The 18,726-nt window shown below is 41.1% G+C and overlaps 1 protein-coding gene across 5 annotated transcripts in view; it reads right to left on the bottom strand.

Moving 5' to 3' along the window:
- CUX1 (cut like homeobox 1) overlaps nucleotides 1-18,726 on the bottom strand; it is a 372,158-nt gene that overhangs the window by 178,988 nt on the left and 174,444 nt on the right. Inside the window, exon 1 of one of the 5 annotated variants that reach the window (XM_023515708.1) lies at nucleotides 13,231-13,345. The exons of the other annotated variants lie outside the window; for them this stretch is intronic. The gene's annotated coding sequence lies outside the window, so the exon portion shown is untranslated. Of the gene's footprint in view, nucleotides 1-13,230; nucleotides 13,346-18,726 lie in introns of those variants that run through there. 5 annotated transcript variants of the gene reach the window in all.

Raw genomic sequence — 18,726 nt, 5'->3', positions numbered from 1 at the left:
AGGCTCTGTCTCAAAAAAAAGAAAAAAAAGTGTATACACACATATATATAGCTTTTTCCTTTCTTAAAATGTGTATATATTTTTTGACACATTCCATATACTATATATGTATAGAATAAAAAATGTAAAGGTATAAAAATGTACTATCTTGTTTTGACAAGACTGCATGATACAAGATCAATATATATGCATACCTCCAAGGTACTGCAGGTTTGGCTCCAGAACACCATAAAAAAGTGACTACGACAAAAAAGCAAATATCGCAATAAAGTGAGTCCCATGAGATTTTTGTTTTCCCAGTGCATATGAAAGTTACATTTGCATGATACTGGCTATTAAGCATGTATAGCTTTATGGCTAAAAATTAATGTACATTCCTTAATTTAAAAATAGTTTATTGCTAAAAATCGCTAATGATCATCTACCAGGGGTCCTCACACTTTTTAAACAGGGGGCCAGTTCACTGTCCCTCAGGCCATTGGAGGGCCAGACTGCGGGCCCCGGGACAAGTCAGCTGCTAAGCAGGACAGGTAGTGGCAGCAAAAACACCTGGCGGTCTGGATAAATGTCCTAGGCAGGCTGCATGTGGCCCATGGGCCATAGTTTGAGGATGCCTGATCTAAATGTTCAAGGAGTCATAATCTTTTTGCTGATGTCAGGTTTTGCCTCAATGTTGATGGCTGTTGACTGAGAGGTGGTTGAAGGTTGGGGTGAATGTGGCAATTTCTTATAATAAGACAACAGTGAAGTCTGCTGCACTGATTGACTCCTTCTTGTAAGAGAATATGTGGTACTGTTTGCATTTTACCCACAGCAGAACTTGTTCAATACTGAAGTCAATCCTCACAAACTCTGTTGCTACCTTATCAACCAAGCTGATGTAATATTCTTATCCTTTGTTGTCATTTCAACAATGTAGCCAGCATCTTTACCAGGAGTGGAGTCTGTCTCAAGAAACCACTTTTCTTTCCTCATCCACAAGAAGCAAGACCTCATCTTTTCAAGTTTTATCATGAGAGTGCAGCAATTCAGTCACATCTTCAAGTTCCACTTCTAAGTCTAGTTCTTAGACTTAGAACTTCTAGTAAGTCTAGTTCTAAGTTTTACATCTGTAGTTACTTACTCCACTAGAGTCTTGAACCCCTTAATGTCTTCCATAAGGGTTGGAATCAACTTCCAAATTTCTATTAACGTTGCCATTTGACCTCTTCGCATGGATTATGAATGTTTTTAATGTTCTGGAATGGTGAATCCTTCCAAAAGGTTTCAATCTACTTTGCCTGATCTATCAGAGGAATCACTATCTTTGGCAGTTAAGCCTTATGAGTTATATTTCTTAAATAATAAGGCTTAACTGCCACAGATGCAAGTGGATATTATCGTATCAGGCATGAAAACAATATCCACCTTCTTGTACATCTCCATCATAGCTCTTGACCAGGGGACCAGATACATTATCAATGAACAATAATATTTTGAAGGGAAGCCATTTTCCTGAGCAATAGCTCTCAAAAGTGGACTCAATAAGAGTCAGACTGTCCTTTAAAGCTTTGAAGCCAGGCACTGATTCTCCTCTCTAGCTATGAAAGTCACAGATGGCTTCTTCTTTCAATAGAATGCTATTTGATCTATGTTGTAACTGTTTTGTTTTGTGTAGCCACCTTCATCAGGGACCTCAGCTAGATTCTCTAAATAACCAGCTGCAGCTTCTTTCTTAAGCCAGGGAGACAGCTTCTTTCTTAAACTTCATGAACCAACCTCTGTTAGCTTCCAACTTTTCCTCTGCAGTTTCCTCACCTCTCTCAGCCTTCACAGAATTGAAGAGAGTTAGGGCCTTGCCTCTAGATTAGGATTTGGCTTAAGGAAATGTTGTGGCTAGTTTGATCTTCTATCCAGACCACTAAAACTTTCTCCCTATCAGCAATTAAGTCAGATGTGCTTTCTCATCCATGTGTTCACTGGAGTAGCACTTCTGATTTTCTTCAAGAAGTTTTGCTTTGAATTTACAACCTGACTAACTGGCCTAAGAGGCCTAGTTTTTGGCCTGTCTTAGTTTTGACATGCTTCCTAAGCTTAATTATTTCTTTTGATTTAAGTGAAAGAGAACATTTCCTTTCTTTAGAACACCTATAAGCCATTGGAGGGTCATTACTTAGCCTAATTTCAATATTGCTGTGTCTTAGGGGTAGGGAGGCCCAAGGAGAGGGGGAGAGATTGGGGAAATGGATGGTCAGAAATGCAGTTACACATAAGACATTTATTAAGTTCACTGTCCTATATGGACATAGTTCATGGTGCACTCAAAAAATAACAATAGTAACATCAATGATCACTGACAACACATTGCTATAACAGATATAATAATAGTGCATAAGTTTGAGTCTAAGAGTTTGAAGTTGCTGTGAGCTATGACATCATAGCATTCTACTGAGGGTGATAAAGTGAGACTGTCTCAAAAAAAAAATAAAAGTTTGAAATAGTGTGAGAATTACCAAAATATGGCACTGAGATATGAAGTGAAAACATAGTATTGGAAAAATGGTACTAACACAGGGTTGCCACAAACCTTCAATCTGTGAAAAAGCACAATAAAATCAAGTATTCCTGTATAAAAATCAACTATTGCTCTATACTTCAGCAGTAAATGACTGCAAATTTATAACAGCATCCAAAAAACAATAAAATACTTAGAATTTAGCAAAAGACGTACACAACTTAAACTCCAAAAACCATAAAACACTGTTGAAAGAAACTAAACCAAATGGAAAGATACCCAGTGTTCATGTATTAGGAGAGTTAACATTGTTAAGATGGCAATAATCACCAAGTTGATTTATAGATTCAATATAACACCTATCAAAATTCCAGCTTTCTTCTTTGCAGAAACTAACAAGTTGATCCTAAGATTCCTATGGAAATGCAAAAAGAGCTCAAGAATTCTGAAAAAGAAAAACATTGTTGGAGGATTCACACTTCCCAACATCAAAACTCAACACAAGAGCCAGGCCTTGTGGTAGTCCCAGCTACTCAGGAGGCTGAGGCAAGAGGATCACCTAAGCCCAGGAGTTGGAGGTTGCTGTGAGCTGTGTGATGCCACGGCACTCTACCAAGGACAATAGAGACTCTGTCTCTACAAAAAAAAAAAAGAAAAGAAAAGAAAAAACTCAACGCAAAGCTACATTACCTAAGACTGGTAGCAGCAAAAGGATAGAGAAAAATGGAATAGGATTGAGAGCCTAGCCCTAGAAATGAACTCTCACATATAGTCAAAACTGATTTTTTACCTAAGTGACAAGATAATTTGATGGTACAAATATAGTCTTTCAACAAATGGTGCTGGGACAACTAGATATTCATATGCAAAAGAACAAAGTTGGATGGCTACCTTATGTCGTATACAGAAATTAACTCAAAGGCCAAAATGGAAAGCTAACACTATAAAACATCTTTACCAAAAATACGCAGGTGTAAATCTTTATGATCTTGGATTAGGCAATGGTTTGTAGATATGACAATAACAAAAGAAAAATAGATAAACATTTTGTCAAATGTATAACTTGTGCTTTAAAGGACAAAATTATCAAGGTAAAAAAAAAAACAACAATCCATACAATGGAAGAAAACTTTTGTAAATCATATATCCAATAAAGTACTATAGAATATATAAGGGCCTCATACTATGCAATAAAAAGATAATTAATTGAATTAGATGACAGGCAAAGGATCTAAACCAGGTGTCTTCAAACTATGGCCTGCGGGCCACATGCAGCCTGCCTAGGACATTTATCCGACCTGCCAGGTGTTTTTGCCGCCGCTGCCTGTCCTGCTTAGCAGCTGACTTGTCCCAGGGCCCACAGTCTGGCCCTCCAACGGTCTGAGGGACAGTGAACTGGTCCCCTGTTTAAAAAATTTGAGGACTCCTGAATTCTAAACAGACATTTCTCCAAAGACACACAAATGCCCAAAAAGCATGGGAAAAGACAGTTGACATCAATAGTCTTTAGGGAAATGCAAATCAAAACCACAGTGTGATACCATTTCATGCCCACTATGATGACTATAATTAAGAAGATAATGGCTCAGTGCCTATAGTTCAGTGGCTAGGGTGCCAGCCATATACACCAGAGCTGGTGGGTTCGATTCCAGCCTGGGTCTGCCAAGGAACAACGACAACAGCAACCAAAACACAGCCAAGTATTGTGGCAGGCGCCTATAGTCTCAGCCACTTGGGAGACTGAGGCAGAGAATCGCTTAAGCCCAAGACCTTGAGGTTGTTGTGAGCTGTGAGGCCATGGCACTCTACCAGGGGTGACATAGTGAGACTCTCAGAAAGAAAAAAGATAATGTAAGTGTTGGAAAGGATGGAGAGACACTGGAACCGTCTTACATTACTGATAGAAATGTAAAATAGTGCAGCCACTTTTGAAAACATTATGAGAGTTCCTCAAGATGTTAAACATAGCCAGTCTATTATCCAAATAATTTGACGCCTAGGTACGTAACCAAGAAAAATGACGACGTATACCTACAAAAAATGTGTGTATGAATGCTCATAGAAGCATTATTCATAACAGCTAAAAAGTGGAAAAAGACCAAATGGCCAAAAGAAAACATGGTGAATCCATTTAATGGAGTATCATTCAGCCGTAAAAAGTAATGAGGTACTGATATATGCTACAACACAGATGACCTTGAAATATGCTAAGTGAAAGAAGCTAATAACAAAAAACTTATGTGTCTATGATTTCATTTATATGAAATGTTAAGAATGGCCAAATGTAGAGACAGAAAATGGTTGCTATAGCTTGGGGTGAATAAATGGAGAGTGACTGCTAATGGGTATAAAGTTTCTTTCTGAGCTAATGAAAGTGTTTTAGAATTAGATCGGGTGATGGTTGCACAATGTTACGAATACATTAAAAATCATTTAATTGTAAAAAGGAAAAGAAAATAAACGAGCAGCAAAAGTTGCTATAAAAAGTAAGCTTCCCTTCCATCCATGCCCACCTTGTTGCCCAGCCACCAGGCCTGAAGACAGGGATTCTCTCCTGCATATTTCCAGAGATATTTTATACATTCACAAGCACCTAAAGACACACATTGTCTTCATTTATTTTTTTCTCCAAACACAACTAGAAGGAAATGACAGATACTGCTCTGCATCTTTTGGTTTGGCCACTGAAGGTGAATTTTAAAGAAGACAAAGATCAGCTTCATATTTAGTGGAAGAGCCATGCAAAGGCGTATAGACATGGAAATGAAATAGCCTGTTCAGAGAAGGGAAGGGATCTGTTGTGCCTTGGAGCAGGGGTGAACAGGGCAACATGAACGAAGAGTCAGGCAGCGGCCAGGCTATGCAAGAAGGTGCAAGAAGATAAAGGGCACTGTTCCTGGGTGGCAGCTTTATGCTGAAAGGTACAGAGAACCCCTGAGGATGCTGATCAGGGAGTACCACGGAGTGATCACTCAGAATGCAATGGCAGCACCACAGGAGGTGGAGAGACCAGTCCAGGAAGGAGATGGAAGAAGCTGTGCATGGGGAAGGGGAACCGAGGTCAGGGAACCCAATTCACAGAGTCTGATGGTGGGACCGAGTTCTTCCTGAGTCTGGCCAGGGCAAATGGGACTGGTGATCCCCCAAGATGGGGAATTTGGAGGTGACCATGTCTGGTGACCACAGAGCATGTGGGGAGGTAAAGAGGGTACTCCAGGGAGATGTGATGTGGGCCAGAGATAAGAATCTGAAACCATCAGCTCCCAGATGGTCCAGATGAGGTTCCTTAAGGGGTGTGGACAGGACAGGAATTCAGTGAGAGACCCAGAGACTGGGGTTGGATCCAGGGGGATTCCAGTATTTAAGAGGTCAAAGGACCTTGGGGAGTCTCTGATTAATAATGGTAGCTACAACGCACTCTGCACTACTTAAATGCCATGATCTTTAAGTATTAATATATACAAAGTACAAGGTAGATTTTCTATTATGTAGATGAAACAGAAACTGAAATGATATACTCAAGGTCATGTTAGTAAGTGACAATGTCAGGATTCAAATCCAGCTCTGTCTTGACTCCAAAATCAATGATTTGTCTTGGTTTTCTCTGCTCCTCTAAGCAGGAACCCCCAGAGAGAAGCAAGGATAAAGTAAGAAAAGGGAAGGAGTGTCCACACCCAGGAATCTGCTCCCACGCCTGCCAAGGCATCTTATTCTACAGAGGCAGTTCCTTAACAGGGATGCTAGGAATGCCAGATCTCTGAGTCCCCACATGCCCATGGCAGGATGTCACTGCTCCTAGGGTGATGGGACTTGTCTGCTTGTGTTTGCCCTGGGAAGATACCTGGTCCCTGGTCTCTGGGCCAGACTTTTCATCCTGATTCCTCCGATACTAGTGGTCTCTGGGGATGAGTGGAGTTTGAGAGCTGGGGATGGGGAGATCTGAACCAGGTGCTGGAGGGGAGCATGGCTGGTCCCTCCCCCACAGAGCCCTGGGAACTAGCCTTTTTCTCTTTCTATGCTCCTGCAAAGAACTTGGTATGTGTCTCTCTTCTTATACTAGAGAACAAAGTGTTAATTCCACAGGTTCTTCCCTCTTCTATTTCTGAAGCAATTTCAAGACACCTCTCAAGCTTCATGGAATAAATATGGGCTTTGGGGTCACATGCTGTAGTCCATGTTCTAGCTCTATAGCTGATAAGCTCTGTGGCTTTGAGCAAGTTACTCGACCTCTCTGGGACCCATTTGCTCCTCTCCACAGCTAGGCTGAGTTGCTATGCAAATGAAATGAGATAACACATGTGAGGCTTCTGGCACACAGCTGGCTCTTAGAAATGTCCTACCCCCCAGGTACCCAAAGGGCTGCACTATCTGTCTGCTTTCAGAGGAACCTGCTTTCCAAGTGCATCTCTACTTCCTACCAATGGTGGACCAAGGTGGGCCCTGCCCCTCTAGGTCCTTGTTCATGGCCTGGACAGGACATGATTCCTGAGCCAAGAAGGTGGGAAGAGACCTATTTGATCCCCTAGTGAGCTTGGTGACTGCTGGCCCACCTGGCTGGAACTAAGAGGGGCACAGATGAGCACGTGGCTCTTTGAGTCCTAGAGTATTTGCTGGAGGTGGAGAGTGACAAGAGGGTGGCACCTGGCTAGGTATAACAAGGCTCCAGGAGCCTCAGAGTCCATGAGAGGTCTGGAGCTGGGGACCCAGACCACACCTCTGGGCCCCTGCTCTGCCCCTCAAACTCCCTTCCATCTTTCTGTCCAGTTACTTGGGTTGGGGATAATGCCCCCAGCCTGGGATGGTGGGGAGGGCTTCAAGAGAGCATGGGAATGGTGCTTTGTAGACATAAAATTCTGTGCAAATAATTATTAGCAGTGGGAGCCAGGGCACAGCTGGAAGAAGAATGGTGGAGGGGCAGGATGTGGGACCCTCCACATTCAAGCAACAAAACTTCTTGGGGCTGTTGGATGTCAAACAGCACTTTGTGCCCCTGCCTTAGAATCACACACAAATGAACATGGCCCTCCCTCTGGCCATCTGGTCCTTGGTGTCAGTTTCACTTAAGGAATTACTGCATTAAACTGATGGAACATTAGTAAAACTAATTAACATCCAGATTGAGTTTTTCCAAGGGAAGAGAGATCTACAGAAAATAAAATAATTTAAATTCTATAACATTCAAATAAATACTACATGACTATTACAAGTTAAGATTATTTTCGACCAGGAAAAAAATATAAAGATTCAGCCTATTCTTATAAACAAATACAACATCAAGCCACATTCATCATGTGAGGTGACAGAGGCCCTGAAAGGCCAGCTGATCTGGTAAACCTCCAGGGCAGTACCAGGTCAGGTCTCAAACCCAGGCCTTGTAACTCTAGGGCCAGTGCTCTTGCTGACATGTTCCTAAATTGGGTTAGGGACAGAAGGAGACAGGACATAAAGCCTTTTTTATCAGCAGGGAATGCTTTTGATTGATATATCAGGGGTATTAACTCTCTAGGCATTCATGCATGTATATGATCATCCATCCATCTCTCTCTTCCTCTCTCCTTCCCTCCATCCAGCCATCAAATCATTCATCCATCTACTCATTCACCCCCCATCCAGTCATCCATCTATCCTTCTAATCATTTATCTACCTGCCCATCCCCTCTATCCAATTATCCTTCCACCCATCCTCATCCATCCATTCATCCCTCTATGTACTCATTCATCCATTCATCCCTCTATCCAATCATCCAGCCATTTATCCATCACTTATTGGGGACCTACTACATGCCAAGCACTGTGCTGTGTGGGGATATAGATCCTATTAAAAGGTTTTTAACGGCATATGCATTAATTTCCCCACCACCACACACCAGGGTTTAGTTCAAGTCTAGATTAGCACATAGCTGTTCAGTAAATAATTACTGAATGAAAGAATGAATGAGCAGATCCTGTCCTCCAGAAGTTCATGGTCTGGGAGGGGATACTGACATAAAGAGTTACAATTCCACAACTGTAGGAACTGAGGATTATAATCCCCCATGAGCAAGGCAGGGGAGCAGCATAGGTGGAGCCCACTTAGCTGGCAAAAGAATCCTTTTGGTGAATCTTCCAGCATGGCTTCCCTGATGAAGATATATGCTTCCCAAGCTGTCAGGAACAGAATTAAAACGGGCAGGTCCTGAGGCTTCCAGGGGTGCCTGGTCTGCCCCAGCCCCTCCAGGTGCTGACATCAGTCTCTTTAACATACAGGACCTGGATTTCCTTACTTGTAGCTCACTGTTCTGAGTCAAATTTGCCACCACATCATTTGCCTGAGTTTTCTGGAGGTCTCTGAGCTTCCTTTTTCTCCACATTAACTCAGTTCAAGCGAATTCAATAAACATTTCCCAGGTGCCTACTATGTGCCATGCCCTGGAAGATACCAGAAGCCATACATACACCTTTGGGAGGCTGTTGCCCTCAAGCCCCAGGTCCGTCCAGAGCCTCCTGTCCGGGGAGCCGTCTAGGCAGCTGGTGCCTGGCATTGGTCCCTCAGCTGGGAGGGCTGACCCCTCTTGGGTTTGAGCTACAAACATCTAAGAAATCTACTGGCGGTTACTAAGAGGATGTTAAAAATAATTATCCACTGAAAATATTAGATTTGCTCTGGATTGTTCATTATATACAATGGTTTAATAGGACTTTTATTGAATAGCTGCAGAGCTCTGGGCCGAAATCAATTTGCCCTACACGCGGAATTTTGATGTCTGCTGTTGACTTCCACAACACAGAGCAATTTGTAATAGCTTTGGCTCGCTGTTGTTTTCAAAGCTCCTGCTACATCACAAGCATTTATTTCTGACCACAAAATTACATTTATTCAAAAGAAAGCAGCTCCGGGTCTTTAAGAGGTTAACTTCTGGAGTGCTTGGCTGCACTCCAGCCCGCGTCCAGGGGCGCGCTGGCGCGGTGGCACCGGCGGCGGCGGCAGCGCCGGGCGGGCGGCCGGCCGTGATTAATAGACTGCTGAGTGCGCGCCTTTCCACATGCACACGGCTCCTGCCCCGCGCCCATAGATCACGGGCTTAGCCTCAACATATCTGACTGAAATTGAATTTGGCTTCTCTCTCAACCGTTCATTTCCTATGTTATGCAAGGTTATATCCTTTTCTGCATGAGCAGAACCAAACCAGCTGCAGCTTTGGGGGAGAAAATATGCTTTCAATTATGCAGCTGGCCTGAATGCTGCACCGCAGTCCTACTGCCCCTGATTGAGCCATCATGGAGCAAAGCTACAGGAACACACCGTGTTTGCTGGGCCCGGGAATTTTATCATAAAGTAATTATAACAAACTAACCTGATTACTATCACCATGGTCCCTGTCACCACCACCACCATCACCACCGAGGCCCAACAGCTTCAATGTACTGGGAGAGAAGGAGGTCCTAACATAAGAGGGCCAGGACAGAGGGCTATATTGGGGTCCCTGTCAAGCCTTCCTGCATCCTTCAGCCAGAATTCAATAGCCTGTCCTCAGGGTACCTGGCCCCCTCCACAGTTGCCTGCAGGGATGCTGGACCCCGAACTTGAAGATGGCTCTGAATCTTCCCCCTCAACCCATTCCGAGGCAGGGAATCAATCTATCTTATCTTTAGGAAACTAGGTAAAGTCTTGCATATGGCACTCAGTAAGTACTAACCGGGAGAAGGTAAGAGGGAGGGAGAAATTCAGCTAATACGCACTTTATAAAATCAGCTCAATAAGGCAAAGCAGGTGACACAAAGACAAGATACAGGACTTCAAAGCATGTAACTCTTCTGCAAGAGTGGGCCAGAAAGAGGGAAAAAGTAAACAATAAGAAAATAAATCATCTGACAAAAACTGGGCTAAGGACTAAATAGACATTTCTCAAGAAAAAAAAAAAAAAGACATAAAATTGGCCAATAGGTACATGAAAAGGTGTTCCACACCACTCTATCAAAATCTGAGTGAGCTACTACCTCACTCATGTTAGAAAGGCATCACCAAAAGCTAACAAGTGCTCGTGAGGACGTGGTGGAGAGGGAACCCTCACACACTGTTGGTGGGAATGCAAACTAATACAGTCATCACAAGAAACGGTATGGAAAATCCTTAGAAAGTTAAAAATAGAACTACCATATGATCCTGGAACCCCACTTCTGGGTATGTACCCAAAAGAATTGAAATCTATACCTTGAAGAGATTTCTGTACTCCTGTATTCATTGTAGCATTATTCATAAGACCCAAGATATGTAAACAGCCCAAATGTCTCACAAGAGACAAAGAAAATGTGAGATATATGCACACACACACACAGAGCCATCCCTTGGTACACTTAGATGATTACCCATGGACTTCCCCCCCAAATACACTGAAATTTCACATATTCAAGTCCCCCAAAGGGCATAAAGTTTTAGTTACATAAGATGAGTAAGTTCTGGGGACCTAAGGTATAGCGTAGTGACTATAGTTACTAATATTAAGTTGTATACATGAAATTCGCTAAGGCAGTAGACCTTAAGTATTCTCTTCCCTCTTTCTCTCTCTCACATGCACACACTCTCATGATTAACCATGTGAGGTAATGGATATATTAATTACCTGTGGGAATCATTTCATAATGTATATGTGCACCAAATCATCACATTACATACCATAAATATACACAATTTTTATTTGTCAATTATACTGTAACATAGACAAGATATAGGCCTTCAAAGCATATAAATCTGGTGCAAGGGGAGGGTAAGGGGAGAAAGTTAGGAACAGGTTGAGAAAAGTTAGGACCAGGCTAAGACAGTCAGGAATACAAGCAAAGGAAGCAGATTCACAGCTATGTTTTACAGGATGAAAAATGCACTTCACAGCTGGGGAAGAGCAAAAGGTGCTAATAACAGAAGCAGTGGCTTCAAGAAACCAAATGGTACATTCAGATGATACACAAAGACCAGTCTGGCCAGAGCAAAAGCCCAGGACTTTAAGGGCTGGAAATATAGAGGGTGCCAAAAAAATGCACACACCTTTTAAGAGATGTTATCTATGTGTTAGTTTTAGAAGTTGAACTGAATGTACCATAACTGGTCAAGTGTACCCACACATGCTACTTGCATCTATTTCACCTGCAATTCACACACCTTTTGGGAATGACTGATTTTACTTTCAACAAGATCACTTAAAACGTAGATACATTTTTTTTTGGCACCGTGTATAGTTTAAGCCAAATCATGGAGTTCCTTATACACCAACCGAAGGCACATGAGTGGGCACTAATCTCTTACCTAGGGAAAGAGCCCTTTGAGAGAACCTAGCTTAGTACTTCCTACAACTAGTGATGCAAGAGAACAAGATGTGTTATGCAGAAAGCACTGCGGGCTCCCAGGGAGGAGGCCCAGTCCTACCATTATTACCTGTGTAAGTCAGGGCCACCTACCCACCCCCAGGCTTAGCTTCTTTATCTGCATCCATCTACCCATCCAGTGGACACATTTAACGCTTACTGGGTCTAGGCCCTGAGTGCAGAGGAGGCCAAATAGAGACAGGAACCAAACACACAAGAACACTGAGAAAAGCATTCTAAAACCAAAGAACAAGGTACTATAGGAGAATTAATAAGAGGGCATTAGTTTAGATGAATGGTCAGAGAAGACCTCTTTGAGGTAATGATGCTGAGTAGGGTACTGAGTGAGTAGGAGAGGCCGGGTAGAGGGAAGCAGCTGGGCAGAGGCAGATGCAGAAAGCACACAGAACCTGCACGTGGGTGGCTGGGGCATGGGCAGTAGCCAGCTGGGCAGTCTGCAGGCCTCCTTCAGGGCTCTGTGGAACTGCTAGAAGTTTCTAAGTGAGAAACTGACCTGGTCCTGTCCAATGAAAAAAAGCTAAGGGGTAGGAGTGGGAAGAGCTGAAAGAGAGACCCACTGGGAAATCCATGTAAGGTTTGCAATGACATACAACCACATGAGTGGTGGGGTAACAGGATAGAGAAGGAGGGTGTCCTAGATTTCCAGATTAGGCAACTAGGTGGACTGGACAGAAACTTTCCAAGAAAGGAAAGAGGAGGAAATTTAATCAGGTGTGGAAATCAGAGACACAGTGGCTAATAGGCAGTCTCATATGAGCCTGGAAATCAAAATGACCAGGTTAGACAGAAGTCTCCATATTCGGCATGTAGACACTGAGATATTATATGGCAAAGAGCACCTTTATTCAGAGGTCTAATGGGAAAGGAGAAATAGAAGGAATTATGTGAGGAGACTAAAAAGCAATAGCCAGAAAAATGAAAAGAGACTCACAGGGTATATTATCAGGGGATGTCAGGAGAGGAGAGTATGTTAACAAAGGAATGTCAGGAATGTGGGGTGGGCTGAGTGTTGCTGAGGTAAGAGAGCAGAGGACTAAATGGTCAGGGGAGAGTGGGGGGTGGGGGCAAGGAGGTTTTCTGTCTCTGCCTCAAGATGCACACTAGAGCTGGTAGGAAGGCTGATGGGAACCATCTAGGCTGAAGATGGGGAGGAGATAAGAGATACAAATGTGGTGGCTCTGAGCACAGGCAGTGGGGGTTTGAGAGTGGGGGTTTGAGAAAGTGGCACTTCTGCCTCCAGAGAAAGAAGGCTGAAGTCAAGAGGGCCATAGATTTGGAGATCCAGTGACAGGAAAAGAAGAGCAGAATTTACTTTTCAGAACTGTGAGGATCTGGCAAGTGTATGCTTGAAAAGCACTTAGCACAGTGTTTGGACTTACTGTTGGGGTTCAGGATGTGGATATGGCCTCTTAGCACTTCAGCAAATAGTAGAAGAAGGAAGGTCTAGGTCTCTCTGACCTTCTCCCTCTCTTCTCCCCCAGAGACCTTCATGTGATAGGTGACCTGGAGGAAAGGAATGTCACCCAGGATGCAGGAAAAAATCTGAACAAGCAGGCCTTGCTCAATTCACCCTGGTTGTTACTGTGAGATCATATCCTTTTGTTCTCCAAGCCTACTTCTGTATGACTGTCCAAAAAATATCAAGTGTTCCTATTATTTTCCAAAGGTGCTTGTGTCACAAAACTTTATTAAATAAATGTTTTTCCCTTGTTAATCTGTACTCTGTCATAGGGGTCTCAGCCATGAACCTTGTGAGAATATATTACATTCCTCCTCACATGCCCCCCAAATGGCACTTTAGTGGGGCACCATTTGAATGTTACTGTAAATACTGCCTACATAGCTGGCCTCACATAAAGCATCTATTTAACCTGGGAGATTAAAATTGATCATAGATGAAATGCAAAGAGAAAGGAAAGAGATTACTCAGTTTCTAACATACAAAAAAGAATTATGTAGCTATTGCCTTGTAAGCAAGAGTATCTCTTTTTGAAAGATCTTGTATGAGTAACAAAATCAGTAGCTGGGAGAATATTCCCAAGACTTCTGAAACCTCCTTTGTGTACCTCTATGAAAACCTCTATTCTGAGTTTCTTATTTATCCTTTTCTTACTGTTCTTTTTTTTTTTTTTTTAAAGTCTTATTTGAGTCTCACTTTATCACATTGGGTAGAGTGCCAGGTGTCACAGCTCACAGCAACCTCTGACTCTTGGGCTTAGGCGATTCTCTTGCCTAAGCCTCCTGAGTAGCTGGGACTACAGGTGCCCACCACCATGCCTGGCTATTTTTTTTGTTGCAGTTTGGCCGGGGCCGGATTCAAACCTGCCACCCTCGGTATATGGGGCAGGCACCCTACTCACTGAGCCACAGGCACTGCCCTCTTACTGTTCTTAATAGTTTTCTTATTCATGCATTTCTAAACAGTGGCAGTTAAGGTATACATATTTATTGAACTTCATTTATTTTTCCCTGCTATGTTGTATTCTATCACATGAATACCTGCTTCTTAGGTCTTTATATCTGAAGCCTCCAGTACCACATAAAACTTTTCTTAAGTGTTTATGCTTTCCTTTGTTAATCTTTTGTTACAGCAGTTATAAGAGTGTTATAGTATTCTTTCTATTATTGATGGACATCTGGGTTATTTTCATTTGTTAACTATTTTCAAAATTTCTCAACTTGTTTTCTGAGAAAAATAAGTTTAAGCTGTGTCAAGGTACATGTACTTCTTTATTATCTGTGCCAGATTGGTTTTAGAGATAGTTTCACTTTGTTGCCCTCAGTAGAGTGCTGTGGCAGCACAGCTCACAGCAACCTCCAGCTCTTGGGCTTAGGTGATTCTCTTGTCTCAGCCTCCCAAGTAGCGGGGACTACAGGCATCTGCCCGAACACCCGGCTATTTTTGTTGTTATTGCAGTTTGGCTGGGGCCAGGTTCAAAGCCTCCACCCTCAGTATATGGGGCTGGCGCCCTACTCACTGAGCCACAGGCATTGCCCCAGATTGTTTTTATGAGTTTAAACCAATATACATTCCTACCTTGACTTTTTAATTTTGGCCAACAGGGTAGGCCAAAATTAATTTTAATTTTGCACTTTTAATTTGTACTTCTCTGACTATCACTGAGCTTGAACATCTTTTCATATATTTATTGACCATTTTGATTTTCTTTTTTGAGAATTATGTTCATGATTTTTACTCATTTTCTTACTGGGATTTCTTTTCCTATTGATATGTAAAAGATTTTAATATAGTAGAACCTCCATAGTTGATACCCTTCCTACACTGACCTAATTTTCATAGACCAGGCATGTGTCACATGTACTTGTCAGTACAGTAGGCCTAGTTCCTTATGTTGACCACCTCTGTATGTTAACTAGTTTGTTATAGTCCTTTAGGTGGTCAACTTACAGAGGTTCTACTATGTGAACATGAATCTTTTTTTTTAAGGCAAGCATGAAATAGGTTTATTCCAAAAGAGAAAGGTTTATAGAGTAAGAGCAAGATATAGGCTCAGAGCAAGATACATTCACCATAGACAGCAAATGGGCCACCATTATCACAACAAGGGAAAAGCCCCAATCTTTTGTTAATTGTAGGTCTGACAACTACCTCCTCTGGGTTTGCAGCTTGTGGCCGAGGCTATCCCACATCTGACTGTGTACCCAACAAGTCTAGGAGGCACCGTTCACATCACAGGCATTTGAATCTTTATCAAGATAAACAATAAGGTAAGTCCGTATCTTTATTATGTTATGGTTCCAACACATGATATGAAATGTGTTGTAAAAGACAGAAACTTTTTCTAATTCACAGGAAGGTATAATCGAGCTAGCAGTACCTTGGGCTTATCTTTTCACTTTTTTAAGGGAATCTTTTTCAGGGGTGGAGAGAAGCTCTTACTTGAAAAATTTAATGTAGGTGATTGCAATAATTTCTTCCTTTATGGTTTTCTGTTTAAGAAATGCTCCTTAACCCAATGTCATCCCATTCTATATTTTCTCTTAAAAGGTTTAAAGCTTTGCCATTAGTCTTTCCCTACAATTTGTGTTTGCACATGATGTGAGGTAGGGCTCCAGTTTCAGTTAACTCTATAACCAACTGTCAGAGGACCATGAAAAGTCCTCCCTTTCCTTACTGATCTGGAATACCATCTCTGCAATGTATCTGGCTTCTATTTAGCACAGGTCAGTTTTTGGTTTCTTTATCAAGTTCCATTAGGGCAAATCTCCCAAATTGTTCTTATTTAATGTTATCTCTGCTATTACTGACCACTTGCTCTTACATATATATATATATAAACTCAGGAAGCAGCTTTTCACTACAACAACCGAGTCTATGATCAATTTGGAGAAAACCGATCCTTTTAATAATAGTGGAAATTAATTCCTTATCGCTCTCTGTTTAAATCTTCTTTAACTTCCTTCAATATAAATGTTATATTTTTCTCCAGAAAGAGTTCTTATGTATTGTTATATTTATTTCTAGGTATCTTTTTTTGCTATTGCTATTTCCAGTGGTATCCTTTTTTAAAATTACATTTTTGGCTTGCTTATGATGCAGAGTTATGTAATTACTTTGTATATTGATTTCATATCTAGCAATCTTGTTAAAAAACTGAGGCTCACTTGAGAAATGACAGTTTTATTTCTTCTGTCACAGATGCCCCTGGACTTACAATGGGGTTACATCCCAATAAAACTAATGTTAAGTTGAAAATAGCGTAAGACAAAAATGCATAAAACTAACTTACCAAACATCATAGCTTAGCCTAGCCTACTTTAAATGTGTTCACGATACTTACATTAGCCTATAGTCGGGCAAAATTATCTAACACAAAGCGTATTTTATAATAAAGTGTTAAATACCTCGTGTAATTTACTAGACACAGTACTGAAACTGAAAAATAGAACAATTAATCAGGTATTTAAAATACATCCTCTACGGAATGCCTATCACTTTTCTACCATCATAAAGTTGGAAGGTCCTCAGTTGAACCATCATAAGTTGGAGGCTGACTATACTTTCTTTCTTTTTTTTTTTTTTTTGTTTTCTCTGCTAGCTAAGATTTCCAGTAGTACAATGTTAGATGAAAGCAGCAATAGTAGGTATTCGTCTTGTTCTTGGGTTTAAAGGAAATGTTTTTAACCCCACTGTGTCTGATTTATGTCGGTTTTTGATAAATTCTTTTTGCCATGTTAAAGAAGTCTCCCTCTATTCCCAGTTTGCTGATCATTTCTAATCTAATTGAGTTTTAGCAAATTCTTTTCCTGTAACTACTGAAATGGTCTTTTTTAATCTTTAATCTGCTAATGACATGAATTTACATTAATAATTTTTTCTAGCTTTAAACTAAACAGCATTCTTGAGATATGCCAAACTTAACAGACTCCAGTTTACCAATACCTTTTAAAAGACTTCTGCATATCTATTCATAAATAAGACTTGCTTTTGCTTATTTTTTGAGACAGAATCTCACTTTGTCACTCTTGCTAGAATTCTGTGGAGTCATAGTTCACAGCAACCTCAAACTCTGGGGCTCAAGTGATCCTCTTGTCTAGCCTCCCAAGTAGCTGGGACTACAGGAACCTACCACCATGCCTAGCTATGTGTAGAGACAAGGTCTCATTCTTGCTCAGGTTGGTCTTGAACTACTGAGCTCAAGCAATCCACCCACCATGACCTCCCAGAGGGCTAAGATTATAGATGTGAGCCACCACATCTGACCAAGACTGGCTTCTAACCTTTCTTTCTTGTGCTATTCTTGTCTGGTTTGGCATCAAGGTTATACTAGCCATATAAAATGACTTAAGAAGTGTTCCTTCTACCTTTGGACTTTCCTATGTATTAGAACTGTTTCATGAATGATTGATAAAAGCCTCCCAGAAAAACTGTTTGAACCTTGTGGAAATATGTCTGTAATCGTTACAAGGTTATTCAAGTTTTCTACTTCTTCTATAATAGGTTTTGGTAGTTATAGTATTCTAGAAATTCATCCATTTTAAAATGTATTGGCATAAACTGCTTATAGTATTCCTTTCTATCTTTTAAACATTTGCTGCACCTGCAATATTATCCTCATTTTTATTCTTAACAGGTTTTTTTCTTGATTAGTAAGATGGTTTGTCAATTATGACAATCTTTCCAAAAAAACCAATGTTTGGAATATTTCTTTCTCACGTCTTGGTTTTATTTTTCATTCATTCTGTTCTTATGTTATTACTAATTTTATGAGTATCACTGCTGTCTTCCTATTCAAACTTATTCTGTTGTACTTTATTTTTTAAATGTTCTTTGACATTATTTTGAGATGTCCTTTCTAAAAGTTGATGCTTAGCTGCCCAGGTTTTTCAATCTTTTATTTCCTCTTTAATAAAGCACATTGGTTAGTTCTTAAGAGGATTTTCCTCCCCTAAGATTCTTGGTCCCTGACTTCCAAGAAGTGGTGTGAGCCAGCTTCTCAAACCTTCAGGCTTCTACCCCAGGACCCTTAGGAAGCAAGGAGGGACAAGAGAATTCGAAAGACTTAGCATTTTCCTAGAGCGTGTGAGTGTTTAAATATTGGACTAGAATAAGCTTTAAACTAGATTACACACTTGGGATACACCTCTTCCCCCTCCATCAATTGGCTAGCTTGTACAACACACAAAATTAGGTATAGCAATCAATCAATCAATCAATGATAAATAATTTCAAAGGGAGTTAAACTTGTTGACTATGCTACAATAATTATAATTGTTATGACTACAATATTTCAAATTTCTTAATCAAAGACGACAAATATAGTTACTAGCTTCTTCTAAAGCAGCGGTTCTTAACCTGTGGGTTGCGACCCCTTTGTAACAATGAAAATACATTGCAGCATTAGGAAGGTTGA

Source organism: Otolemur garnettii, unplaced genomic scaffold (assembly GCF_000181295.1).
Source record: "Otolemur garnettii isolate 467f Iridium unplaced genomic scaffold, OtoGar3 scaffold00077, whole genome shotgun sequence".
In the NCBI taxonomy this organism is placed as follows: domain Eukaryota; kingdom Metazoa; phylum Chordata; class Mammalia; order Primates; family Galagidae; genus Otolemur; species Otolemur garnettii.
This window is presented reverse-complemented; position numbering and strand designations above follow the sequence as displayed.